The sequence below is a fragment of the Pseudophryne corroboree genome, chromosome 2 (genome assembly GCF_028390025.1).
Source record: "Pseudophryne corroboree isolate aPseCor3 chromosome 2, aPseCor3.hap2, whole genome shotgun sequence".
NCBI classification, from domain to species: domain Eukaryota; kingdom Metazoa; phylum Chordata; class Amphibia; order Anura; family Myobatrachidae; genus Pseudophryne; species Pseudophryne corroboree.
In genome coordinates this window covers 203,081,796-203,094,898 of record NC_086445.1, presented here as the reverse complement: position 1 = coordinate 203,094,898, position 13,103 = coordinate 203,081,796, and the positions used below count along the sequence as shown (strand labels likewise).

The 13,103-nt window shown below is 41.6% G+C and overlaps 3 pseudogenes; 1 reads left to right on the top strand and 2 right to left on the bottom strand.

The window, feature by feature from the left end:
- Positions 1–313: 313 nt before the first annotated feature.
- Positions 314–432, bottom strand: LOC135051437 (5S ribosomal RNA; annotated as a pseudogene).
- Positions 433–6,715: 6,283 nt separating this feature from the next.
- LOC135053478 (5S ribosomal RNA) lies at positions 6,716–6,834 on the bottom strand (annotated as a pseudogene).
- A 3,828-nt stretch (positions 6,835–10,662) lies between these two features.
- Positions 10,663–10,781, top strand: LOC135051561 (5S ribosomal RNA; annotated as a pseudogene).
- Positions 10,782–13,103: the final 2,322 nt, after the last annotated feature.

Here is a 13,103-nt window from a genome sequence, read left to right as displayed (position 1 = left end):
CTGTTTAATCACACTTGGTAATTGGAATGGTTGTAGACATTTATTGGTCTTACCCCCAATTCCCCTGACCAGCACAGAATATCTGTGTTAATAGAACCAGGGAGTGATCATAAGAGTTATTTAATAAGTAAGACCCACTTGGGCTACTTGATTGAAAATTGGTTGGTCTCCTGCATTCAAATGAGCTGGACTTTCTGACGTAAGCCACAAAAATTAGTATTAAGCCTCAAAAAGGAGAAGGGAAGGGGGAAAGGAGAATTAGTGGTGATGCTGCTGTTGGTATTGCAAACACATATGGAGGGAAATGGTCCCAACTCTACAACACCGGGTATTCGCAGGAAGTCTCCTCTCCTGGTACTGACCCGACCCAACGCTGTTTGGCTTCCAAGATCAGACGAGATCGGGCATTGGCAGCGTGGTATGATAGTAGAGAATTTTTTGATGTTGCACCAATGAGAGTGCACCTATGTAGGAAACGGAAGAAAGAGGAAGAACGGGAGACAGAAAGAAAAAAGAAAGAGAGGACGAGAAATGAAAATAGTATATAGAAGAGAAAAGGAATGAATCAGTATAGCGTAATTGAGGGATCTGCTTTCTGCGTTAGACACAGCTCAACAAAACCCACTTTGGTGGTATTGTGTTCCGTGAATCGCAGATGAGAGTCCATGAAGCAATAGTGAAGTATGAGCAAAAGGTATGAAAGATATACTGGGTTGAACTATCAAAAAATTAAGCATCGATTCGAAAATTCACATAGGTATTTAACGTGCATATTAGGATAATGTTTAGAAGTTCAAAGAACATGCTGAGGCTCACGATGAGTGAGATAATTATCAGACAAAATACCGGCCTCTGCTGGAAATTTTTTTTTGCATAATAGTATAAATACTTTAACAGATATTAATTTTGGAAAAATAAGGGAAGAAAAAAAGGGATGAAAAGACAATTTGGGCTGTATTAAGTTATTAGACAGTAGTGCTGTAGCAAAGAGCTTATGCGTGTGCTACACAAGTCCACATGACATGGAATAACATACAACAGATTAATATAAAGCGCATCAGGGGTTGCGGTCTGTGCAAAATGTACACAGAACGGCAGTGGAACTCTGATAAGGATACACAGATCTAAACATTCGCTGTATAATCAAGCATATTAATAAATGCACTTAATGTGTTGTTGTCTGTGCACACTATATACAGAGCACCAGTAGGTCCAATCAGATGTGATGGAAGTTTAGTGCTCATCAAAAGGTTGCCGTCTGTGCCAAGTATGCACAGGACAGCAGCAGGCTTGTAGTCAATAATACTATCTGCCAAAAAATATATCTACGTATGCTACAGGGCTATTAGCATGCTGTCTAGTGAAACATATATAGTAAATACACAGAGTGTGTTGCTGTCTGTGCAGGATGTGCACAGAGCAGCTGTAGGCTTACGGTCACCAAAATTGGAAAAAGAAGGCAGGTTAGGGCATTGTCATGTGCCCAGGCAGGAGCTGAGAAATCACTCTGAGTGTGGTCCCCCTCTCGGAAAACGCGTTTCGCCCTGACGGGCTTGTTCACTTCCGGGTTTAGGAGGGAGTGTGCAGCATGGGGTTTTATAGCAGCTAATGAAAATGTACTGACCCTTAATTGGAGGATATCTTGAGCGCTGGGCTGAGGATGGCAGCCGCCGCTGTGGAGCGTCTGTCCGTTGTTACGGCGACGGGACGTGACGTGCATAGGGGGGCGGGGCTTGTGCAATCACGGGAGGCCATTGGATGACTGGCCGTGTGTGCACATGTGATGGCCCTGAAATATCGCGAGATCACGGGCGCCATCTTTGTGGATGGCAGTTGCCTAATGTAAGAGCAAATAAATCCTTGGCGCCATCTTGGATAATGGCAAGACAGCAGCGCAGGGAAGGGAAGATTGATTACAACATAGATAAAGGACAGAATTAAGGGAACATTATGATACGTAGGAACCCTGGGTAGGAAGACAGGTGGGAGAAAATTGAAGTGGCATAAATAAAAATATAATAAAAATTAAATATAAATGAAAAAAATATTAATAAAGGATAAATAAGAATAAAAATAAAAATGGAATAATAATAAAAAACTAATGATAGCAATACCTTGGGGATTAAAGCAGAATGGCAGATCAGCAGTGCCAAAGTCTTATATTGATACATGAAGAAATGATGTGGGAGTAAGTGGGGTACATAATTAATAAAACTAAGGGTATTAGAGGATTGAATTATTATTGATGAAAAAAGGGTAGGAGGTGAGGGGAGGGAGGAAGAGGGAAGAAAAAACTGGTAAGCACCAAAAGGTGAAGGGGACAAGAGTGTGACAGTGAGGTGGAATATGGATAACTTAGGAACGGTGTAGATATGGAGTATGAGAGGAGAAAGGGAGGTAGAATGTGGGTATGGGGATAGGCGGGCGGGGGAATGGGGTGGGGAAAAAAAAAAAAAAAAAAGGAGGGAAGGTGAGAGTAATAGAAGAAAAAAAGAAAAAAAGAGAAAAAAAGAGAGATAGGCAGTAAAAGGAAGGTTAATTGTAGAAAGATGGTGAGAATTGGAATAGATTCTGTTACTGTGAGGATTATTCACAAGAACACTGCATAATTGATGTTTTCATTCAGGCCATAAGGCCTGAGACTGTTGAGCCGAAAGATCCATTCACTTTCCTTCTTGTATAGTTCCTTAGTAATATCCCCACCTCGTATGCCCAATTGGACACGATCTAGACCGAAGACTTTAAGTTCTTTGATGGATCCCTTGTGGTGATGGTGAAAATGCCTGGCAACAGAAGTAAGTTGTTTCATTCGTGCAAGGTCTTTCGCTGCATTGCGTATATTGCCCAAATGTTCCAGAACTCTTTCTTTGAGTTTTCGTGTGGTCATACCGACATATTTTAGATTACATCTGCAGATTATACAGTAAATAACTGCTTGTGTATCACAATTGAAAAAGTGTTGTAATTTCACTGTTTGGCCATATCTGTCCTTAATCGTATTGGTTTTCAGTATCTGAGGGCATGATTTACATTTGCCACAAGGAAAGGAGCCTGTGACAGAGGGTTTCTTCAGTTTAGTTGTTGCGAAGTGGCTCTGAACTAGCTGATCTTTAATGTTTTTGGATCTACGCCAGCTCATCTGTAGAGGTGAATTCAGAAAAGGGGATAAATCAGGATCCAGCTGTAGTATAGAGAGATGTTTTATTACCGCATTCTTGAGCATTCTCCACTCAGGGCAGAAAGTTCCTATGAATCTAATTACATCTTCCTGTTCGGGGACCTCTTTCTTCTTCTTGAAAATCAGACTCTCTCTCTTTACCATTGCTGTGGCTGAATATGCGCGTTTGAGTGATCGTCTGCTATAGCCCTTAGTCAGGAGGCGATTAGTGAGTTCTCTGCTCTTGTTTTTGAAGGTGTGTTCTTCTGAGCAATTGCGCCGCAGCCTAAGATACTCTCCTTTGGGGATGTTTTCCACCGTAGGGGGAAAATGAGAGCTGGTCTGGAAGAGGAGACTGTTGGTTGCAGTCTCCTTCCGATATAGCTCAGTTTCAAGAAAACCTGTGGTGGATTTATAGATATTCAGGTCCAGGAATGGGACTTTTTCAGCACTGATGGTGTAGGTCAGATTAATGTTGAGGTCATTGGTATTAAGGATGGTAATGAAATCCATCAGAAGGTCCCTATCTCCGTCCCAGATGATAAAGATATCGTCGATGTATCTTAGCCATAATATCACATGAATGGTGTATTTCTCATTGATGGTTTTAAAGACATAAAAGTGCTCCCACCATCCCAAAAACAGGTTTGCATACGTCGGTGCACAGGCTGCGCCCATTGCTGTACCTCTCACTTGTAAGAAAAATTTTTCTTGAAAGACAAAATAATTCTTAGAGAGGACAAAGTCGAGTAATCTCAAAAGAAAATTTGAAAAGTCTTTCTCGCCTCCTTGATCCAGATAATATTTGACAGCTCTAAGGCCTTGATGATGGTTAATGCTAGTGTAGAGTGCCTCTACATCTAGAGTCACCAGAAGAAAATTGGTTTCAAAATGTATGTCATGGATCTTGCGTAATAGATCAGATGTATCTTGTAGATAGGAAGGCAAAGAAAGAACAAAGTCTCGAAGATGCAGGTCCAAAAACCTACTTGGTTGTTCCAGAAGTCCGCCGTTGCCAGACATAATAGGTCTCCCTGGTGGATTAAGGGCATTTTTATGTATCTTAGGCAGAAGATAGAATGTAGGTGTCTTTGGGTTCTGGACTGTGAGATATTGTGATTCCTGCTTTGTAATTGTACATTGGGCTGCGGCTTCTTGTATTAGGTTATTGTAGGCGGTCAAGAATCTGGTGGTGGGATTGCTGAGAAGTTTTTGATAGCATGCTGGATTATGTAGCTGTCTATGAGCTTCAGTGATGTACATTTCTTGGGGCCAAAGGACAATGTTGCCACCTTTATCCGAGGGTTTTATAACGATGTCACGCCATGTGCCTAATTCCTGGAGTGCTTTTCTCTCCTTGAATTTAAGATTATTTGGAAATTGCTGAAGTCCGTTTTTGGTTTGTACATAGATGTCGTCAAATTCTTTAGATACTCTATTCAAGAAGACCTTGATCTCTGGGCAGTTGTTATCGGGAGGGAAAAAAGAGGATTTGGGTCTGCACTTGGGTCTTTGAATGGGTGCTTCATCCATATTGGATTCTCTGCGAAGATGTTCTAGTTCCTGGATAGCATTGAGGTCTTCCGCAGACCAGTCCTGATCTGTAGGGTTCTCTGAAAGTCTAGGTTCTTGTCTAGAAAATATTTTTTTCAAGAGAAGCTTCCTCCCGAATAGTCTCAAGTCCTTTTCCCAGGTAAATCTATTAAAGGATCTGACCGGAGAAAATGAAAGTCCCTTGGCAAGTACTTCCATATGGTCAGGGGATAGAGATCTTGTGGATAGATTAATAACCTGAAGTTTAGCCGGATCAGTCGGGTTTACCGTATTGTCTTCCTTTGTCGGACTGGGTATCGGGCAGTCCTCGGTAAGTCCCAATCTTGGTTTCGTCCGTCGCCTCTTCTTTCCCCCTCTCCTTGTTTTCCTCGGGTTCTGGTGCGACCTCTTGGCCTCTGTCCCTGTCCTAAAAAACGTGGGGTAAAGTCGTCTGCCTCTTCACGATTGTAGGAATTATCTTCAAAGGTTTCGCTGGCCGAGTCTCCACTGTTCGAGGATTCAAATTCGGAGAGGGTGGGATCTTCCCTTCGTTTTCTGTTCTTATTTAGGGGTGTGGGATTCCACCTGAAAACGTCACCACGTGAGAAATCTTGTCTGTCCCTAATGAATTTACTACGTTTTCGGTCAACTATCGCTTGTTCATATAGGACTATTTCTTTCTTGTGTTTCTCAAAAGCCGTTTGAAAGGATAGATCTTTTTCCCATGTTTCCAGCGTTTTGCCAAGTTCGTCAATTTCTTTCTCAACCTGGTCTATTAGTAGGGTGTCGTGTTTGACCAAAAGATGTAATAGTTCATGAGAGCATTTGAGCAATACTGCCTCCCATTCGGTTTTTAAATTATCAGTTGCGAGAGGAAAAGATGGGAATATTTTTGGCCTTAGGCCCCGAGGTACAATCTTATGTTTGATATAATTTTCTAAAGTTGTAACATCCCATGATAGGCGTGTCCTCTTTTGCAGGCTTTTCTGTAGCCTGGAGAAGGTGGTCCGCCAGTCTGAATTTGAGGTAGATTGTACATAGGTCTCAGAGAATGGGTCCCCAAAACTTTCCAAATTCTGGCGTCTTAGTAATTCAGTCTTCAGAGAGAATGTGGCCATAATAGGATTAAGTATAGAGTTGCAAACAAGTTATAGCTAATATACTTATATTGCTCCTCAATCCCAATGATTAGGCAAAATAGTAATTGTGCTTAGCTGCTAAAACAGGATCATAGGGTGAAAAAAAGAAGAGATAATACTAATGTATTGATATACAAAATTAGGCAATAATTTTTAACCGTGCCAAACGATCAGAGGCTGTTGTTGTAAACAGCATAGACTAATGCTTAGACTAGACAAAGGGCGATCGGGCACTGGTAAAGATAGTACTGTTTTAATACTGTGGAACCAAAATTTGGACAATTAAGCACTCCAAAATAGGAAAAGAGAAGAAAAGACTATGTCTTTTACTTCGATAAATAACGTTGTCCTGCTTGGTGGTGCGCCCAGAGCCAGAGAGTACATATACTAAAAGGAAGGGAGAGAAAGAAGGCTCTTGTGTGGGCGCACTCTTGAAGGGAGAGGAAAATTCCTATAACATATAGAGAGAAATACTTAAAACATAACTTTTAATGTTTATAATGAAAATACCCATATAAATGATCCTTATCAAAGAAAAAAATGTGATAATTAGAATTAATAAAATGTTTTGGTCTGTTTAATCACACTTGGTAATTAGAATGGTTGTAGACATTTATTGGTCTTACCCCCAATTCCCCTGACCAGCACAGAATATCTGTGTTAATAGAACCAGGGAGTGATCATAAGAGTTATTTAATAAGTAAGACCCACTTCGGCTACTTGATTGAAAATTGGTTGGTCTCCTGCATTCAAATGAGCTGGACTTTCTGACGTAAGCCACAAAAATTAGTATTAAGCCTCAAAAAGGAGAAGGAAAGGGGGAAAGGAGAATTAGTGGTGATGCTGCTGTTGGTATTGCAAACACATATGGAGGGAAATGGTCCCAACTCTACAACACCGGGTATTCGCAGGAAGTCTCCTCTCCTGGTACTGACCCGGCCCAACGCTGTTTGGCTTCCAAGATCAGACGAGATCGGGCATTGGCAGCGTGGTATGATAGTAGAGAATTTTTTGATGTTGCACCAATGAGAGTGCACCTATGTAGGAAACGGAAGAAAGAGGAAGAACGGGAGACAGAAAGAAAAAAGAAAGAGAGGACGAGAAATGAAAATAGTATATAGAAGAGAAAAGGAATGAATCAGTATAGCGTAATTGAGGGATCTGCTTTCTGCGTTAGACACAGCTCAACAAAACCCACTTTGGTGGTATTGTGTTCCGTGAATCGCAGATGAGAGTCCATGAAGCAATAGTGAAGTATGAGCAAAAGGTATGAAAGATATACTGGGTTGAACTATCAAAAAATTAAGCATCGATTTGAAAATTCACATAGGTATTTAACGTGCATATTAGGATAAAGTTTAGAAGTTCAAAGAACATGCTGAGGCTCACGATGAGTGAGATAATTATCAGACAAAATACCGGCCTCTGCTGGAAAATTTTTTTTTGCATAATAGTATAAATACTTTAACAGATATTAATTTTGGAAAAATAAGGGAAGAAAAAAAGGGATGAAAAGACAATTTGGGCTGTATTAAGTTATTAGACAGTAGTGCTGTAGCAAAGAGCTTATGTGTGTGCTACACAAGTCCACATGACATGGAATAACATACAACAGATTAATATAAAGCGCATCAGGGGTTGCGGTCTGTGCAAAATGTACACAGAACGGCAGTGGAACTCTGATAAGGATACACAGATCTAAACATTCGCTGTATAATCAAGCATATTAATAAATGCACTTAATGTGTTGTTGTCTGTGCACACTATATACAGAGCACCAGTAGGTCCAATCAGATGTGATGGAAGTTTAGTGCGCATCAAAAGGTTGCCGTCTGTGCCAAGTATGCACAGGACAGCAGCAGGCTTGTAGTCAATAATACTATCTGCCAAAAAATATATCTACGTATGCTACAGGGCTATTAGCATGCTGTCTAGTGAAACATATATAGTAAATACACAGAGTGTGTTGCTGTCTGTGCAGGATGTGCACAGAGCAGCTGTAGGCTTTCGGTCACCAAAATTGGAAAAAGAAGGCAGGTTAGGGCATTGTCATGTGCCCAGGCAGGAGCTGAGAAATCACTCTGAGTGTGGTCCCCCTCTCGGAAAACGCGTTTCGCCCTGACGGGCTTGTTCACTTCCGGGTTTAGGAGGGAGTGTGCAGCATGGGGTTTTATAGCAGCTAATGAAAATGTACTGACCCTTAATTGGAGGATATCTTGAGCGCTGGGCTGAGGATGGCAGCCGCCGCTGAGGAGCGTCTGTCCGTTGTTACGGCGACGGGACGTGACGTGCATAGGGGGGCGGGGCTTGTGCAATCACGGGAGGCCATTGGATGACTGGCCGTGTGTGCACATGTGATGGCCCTGAAATATCGCGAGATCACGGGCGCCATCTTTGTGGATGGCAGTTGCCTAATGTAAGAGCATTTTCACCATCACCACAAGGGATCCATCAAAGAACTTAAAGTCTTCGGTCTAGATCGTGTCCAATTGGGCATACGAGGTGGGGATATTACTAAGGAACTATACAAGAAGGAAAGTGAATGGATCTTTCGGCTCAACAGTCTCAGGCCTTATGGCCTGAATGAAAACATCAATTATGCAGTGTTCTTGTGAATAATCCTCACAGTAACAGAATCTATTCCAATTCTCACCATCTTTCTACAATTAACCTTCCTTTTACTGCCTATCTCTCTTTTTTTCTCTTTTTTTCTTTTTTTCTTCTATTACTCTCACCTTCCCTCCTTTTTTTTTTTTTTTTTCCCCACCCCATTCCCCCGCCCGCCTATCCCCATACCCACATTCCACTCACAGGCCTCCAATGGGTGGTCACTTTCACCCGTTTGCACCCCCCTTCCCTTAACCAACCTCCCTTTCTCCTCTCATACTCCATATCTACACTGTTCCTAAGTTATCCATATTCCACCTCACTGTCACACTCTTGTCCCTTTCACCTTTTGGTGCTTACCAGTTTTTTCTTCCCTCTTCCTCCCTCCCCTCACCTCCTACCCTTTTTTCATCAATAATAATTCAATCCTCTAATACCCTTAGTTTTATTAATTATGTACCCCACTTACTCCCACATCATTTCTTCATGTATCAATATAAGACTTTGGCACTGCTGATCTGCCATTCTGCTTTAATCCCCAAGGTATTGCTATCATTAGTTTTTTATTATTATTCCATTTTTATTTTTATTCTTATTTATCCTTTATTAATATTTTTTTCATTTATATTTAATTTTTATTATATTTTTATTTATGCCACTTCAATTTTCTCCCACCTGTCTTCCTACCCAGGGTTCCTACGTATCATAATGTTCCCTTAATTCTGTCCTTTATCTATGTTGTAATCAATCTTCCCTTCCCTGCGCTGCTGTCTTGCCATTATCCAAGATGGCGCCAAGGATTTATTTGTTCTTACATTAGGCAACTGCCATCCACAAAGATGGCGCCCGTGATCTCGCGATATTTCAGGGCCATCACATGTGCACACACGGGCAGTCATCCAATGGCCTCCCGTGATTGCACAAGCCCCGCCCCCCTATGCACGTCACGTCCCGTCGCCGTAACAACGGACAGACGCTCCACAGCGGCGGCTGCCATCCTCAGCCCAGCGCTCAAGATATCCTCCAATTAAGGGTCAGTACATTTTCATTAGCTGCTATAAAACCCCATGCTGCACACTCCCTCCTAAACCCGGAAGTGAACAAGCCCGTCAGGGCGAAACGCGTTTTCCGAGAGGGGGACCACACTCAGAGTGATTTCTCAGCTCCTGCCTGGGCACATGACAATGCCCTAACCTGCCTTCTTTTTCCAATTTTGGTGACCGTAAGCCTACAGCTGCTCTGTGCACATCCTGCACAGACAGCAACACACTCTGTGTATCTACTATATATGTTTCACTAGACAGCATGCTAATAGCCCTGTAGCATACGTAGATATATTTTTTGGCAGATAGTATTATTGACTACAAGCCTGCTGCTGTCCTGTGCATACTTGGCACAGACGGCAACCTTTTGATGCGCACTAAACTTCCATCACATCTGATTGGACCTACTGGTGCTCTGTATATAGTGTGCACAGACAACAACACATTAAGTGCATTTATTAATATGCTTGATTATACAGCGAATGTTTAGATCTGTGTATCCTTATCAGAGTTCCACTGCCGTTCTGTGTACATTTTGCACAGACCGCAACCCCTGATGCGCTTTATATTAATCTGTTGTATGTTATTCCATGTCATGTGGACTTGTGTAGCACACACATAAGCTCTTTGCTACAGCACTACTGTCTAATAACTTAATACAGCCCAAATTGTCTTTTCATCCCTTTTTTTCTTCCCTTATTTTTCCAAAATTAATATCTGTTAAAGTATTTATACTATTATGCAAAAAAATTTTTTCCAGCAGAGGCCGGTATTTTGTCTGATAATTATCTCACTCATCGTGAGCCTCAGCATGTTCTTTGAACTTCTAAACTTTATCCTAATATGCACGTTAAATACCTATGTGAATTTTCAAATCGATGCTTAATTTTTTGATAGTTCAACCCAGTATATCTTTCATACCTTTTGCTCATACTTCACTATTGCTTCATGGACTCTCATCTGCGATTCACGGAACACAATACCACCAAAGTGGGTTTTGTTGAGCTGTGTCTAACTCAGAAAGCAGATCCCTCAATTACGCTATACTGATTCATTCCTTTTCTCTTCTATATACTATTTTCATTTCTCGTCCTCTCTTTCTTTTTTCTTTCTGTCTCCCGTTCTTCCTCTTTCTTCCGTTTCCTACATAGGTGCACTCTCATTGGTGCAACATCAAAAAATTCTCTACTATCATACCACGCTGCCAATGCCCGATCTCGTCTGATCTTGGAAGCCAAACAGCGTTAGGCCGGGTCAGTACCAGGAGAGGAGACTTCCTGCGAATACCCGGTGTTGTAGAGTTGGGACCATTTCCCTCCATATGTGTTTGCAATACCAACAGCAGCATCACCACTAATTCTCCTTTCCCCCTTTCCTTCTCCTTTTTGAGGCTTAATACTAATTTTTGTGGCTTACGTCAGAAAGTCCAGCTCATTTGAATGCAGGAGACCAACCAATTTTCAATCAAGTAGCCCAAGTGGGTCTTACTTATTAAATAACTCTTATGATCACTCCCTGGTTCTATTAACACAGATATTCTGTGCTGGTCAGGGGAATTGGGGGTAAGACCAATCAATGTCTACAACCATTCCAATTACCAAGTGTGATTAAACAGACCAGAACATTTTATTAATTCTAATTATCACATTTTTTTCTTTGATAAGGATCATTTATATGGGTATTTTCATTATAAACATTAAAAGTTATGTTTTAAGTATTTCTCTCTATATGTTATAGGAATTTTCCTCTCCCTTCAAGAGTGCGCCCACACAAGAGCCTTCTTTCTCTCCCTTCCTTTTAGCTGATGTACATGTTGTCTGATGTCTCTCGGTGCTTTTGTTGTAAATAGCGAGCAAAAGCTGTTCCATTGTCCAAAAAATTACAGTCTCTAAAGTATTGGGCTTTCGTAAAAAGTTAAAGTCACTAGGGATATTGGGGGGTCTGTGACATAGTTAATCAATGGTCTGTATAAAAGAGGTTGTCAAATTCTTTTTCCAAGCGGATGTCTTTGTACCTTGGAGGAAAACAAAGGAGAAACGGGTGAAAGAAACGGACTGTGGAATCACATTTTCATCACAACATTGTCTCTATCGTTGGGTCATAAATCAAATTAGTTGTTGTTATTACAGTGTCCTCGCTCCTCAGACTCATCACTCTGGTACTACCTTTACACTTCGTTAAAGTCCGAACGCATCTAAATATCAGACCAACCAATATGACGACTCCCAGAATACACAAGAGAAATTTCCCTACATCCATTATAATACCTTGGGCCCATTCTCCTAAACCAGAGAACCAATTTTGTGGGTTCAACCATGACACTCAACTGGTCAGCTCATTACCCACAGCAGCGAGTGTGATATTGTGTTTCCTTCGAAACTCCCACTTCAATTGCAAAATGTCATCCATCTTTTGGTCTATGACCTCGGCCGGGTCCTCAGTGCTGTTTGTAATATACGTGCAGCACTTTATTCCATATTGAGTTGCTAGGGTAACACAATACCCGCCTGTCACTGCTGTGAGGTAATTGAGAATCATCCTATGCTGAACCAGCTCTGTTTTGTAGGCTTGTAACTCTTTCCCAGTGTACCTGAACGTGTCGTCATACATTTCGGTGATATTGTCTAACAAGTTTGCTAGCGCAGATATATATCTATAATTTATCACTCCTCTGGCGGTACGAGTGATATCTAACGCGAGTAGGAATTGAATCCCGGTGGATTCATGGATCAGATCAGAGGCCGGATGCTCTGTCCTCTCTATCAGGTGCCGTTTAACGACGTGCTCGTAATGAGTGTGAGTATAAGGAGCTTGGGCACCGCGGTGAATGTCTTTCATTTTGATATGGGATACAGTCATTACTTCAGGCAGTACTTTTCCAATGTAACACAATCCCTCTGAGTTTGGGGCAAGTCACTTATACGCCTTTCTCCCGCATATGAAATATGCATCATCGGGGAGAACATATGGGACGGAGTATGACATAACCATGTTACAAACTTTCCATGTGAAATCTCCTAACCCTAACTCTCCCATCTGTCTAGTACACGTATCCAGTTGTACGATATGTGCACAGTATCCTGGTGATACTTCTCCAACTCGCATGGTCCTACTTCCTAGAGTGTACCTATACCGGAAATATCTTCCACTGTTGTCTATCTGGCGTATAAGCTCTGTATCTGTAGGCATTCTATCTGCTCTATATGAAAAGGTCATGGTTTGATTACTCCATGACACTTCCCAATTTCCCGGCTTTCGGGGATTGGAAATGTTGAAGCATACTAAGGACTTATCCACATGATATTGGTGGAGCTTCAAACTAGGAGGACTAGAGATATTAAACCTCTTGTCCACCAGCCTCCCACCACTTAACTCAAGTACCTCTCCTACAGTTAAAGGGAATGGTACTAGTCCTGATTTACTATGACCTTGAGGTACTTGAGAGCATACCCAACAGTCTGTCTGGTTTAACACTTTACCCACTAAAGAGTGATAGTCACCCAATGGATGCCGGTCCATGTGGACATTAAAACTGGACTGACATTTCTTGATGCACCCATCCTCAACTATATTGTCACAATGCCTACAGATGCAGTTCTCTTCAGCTAACAATCCTTCACAATT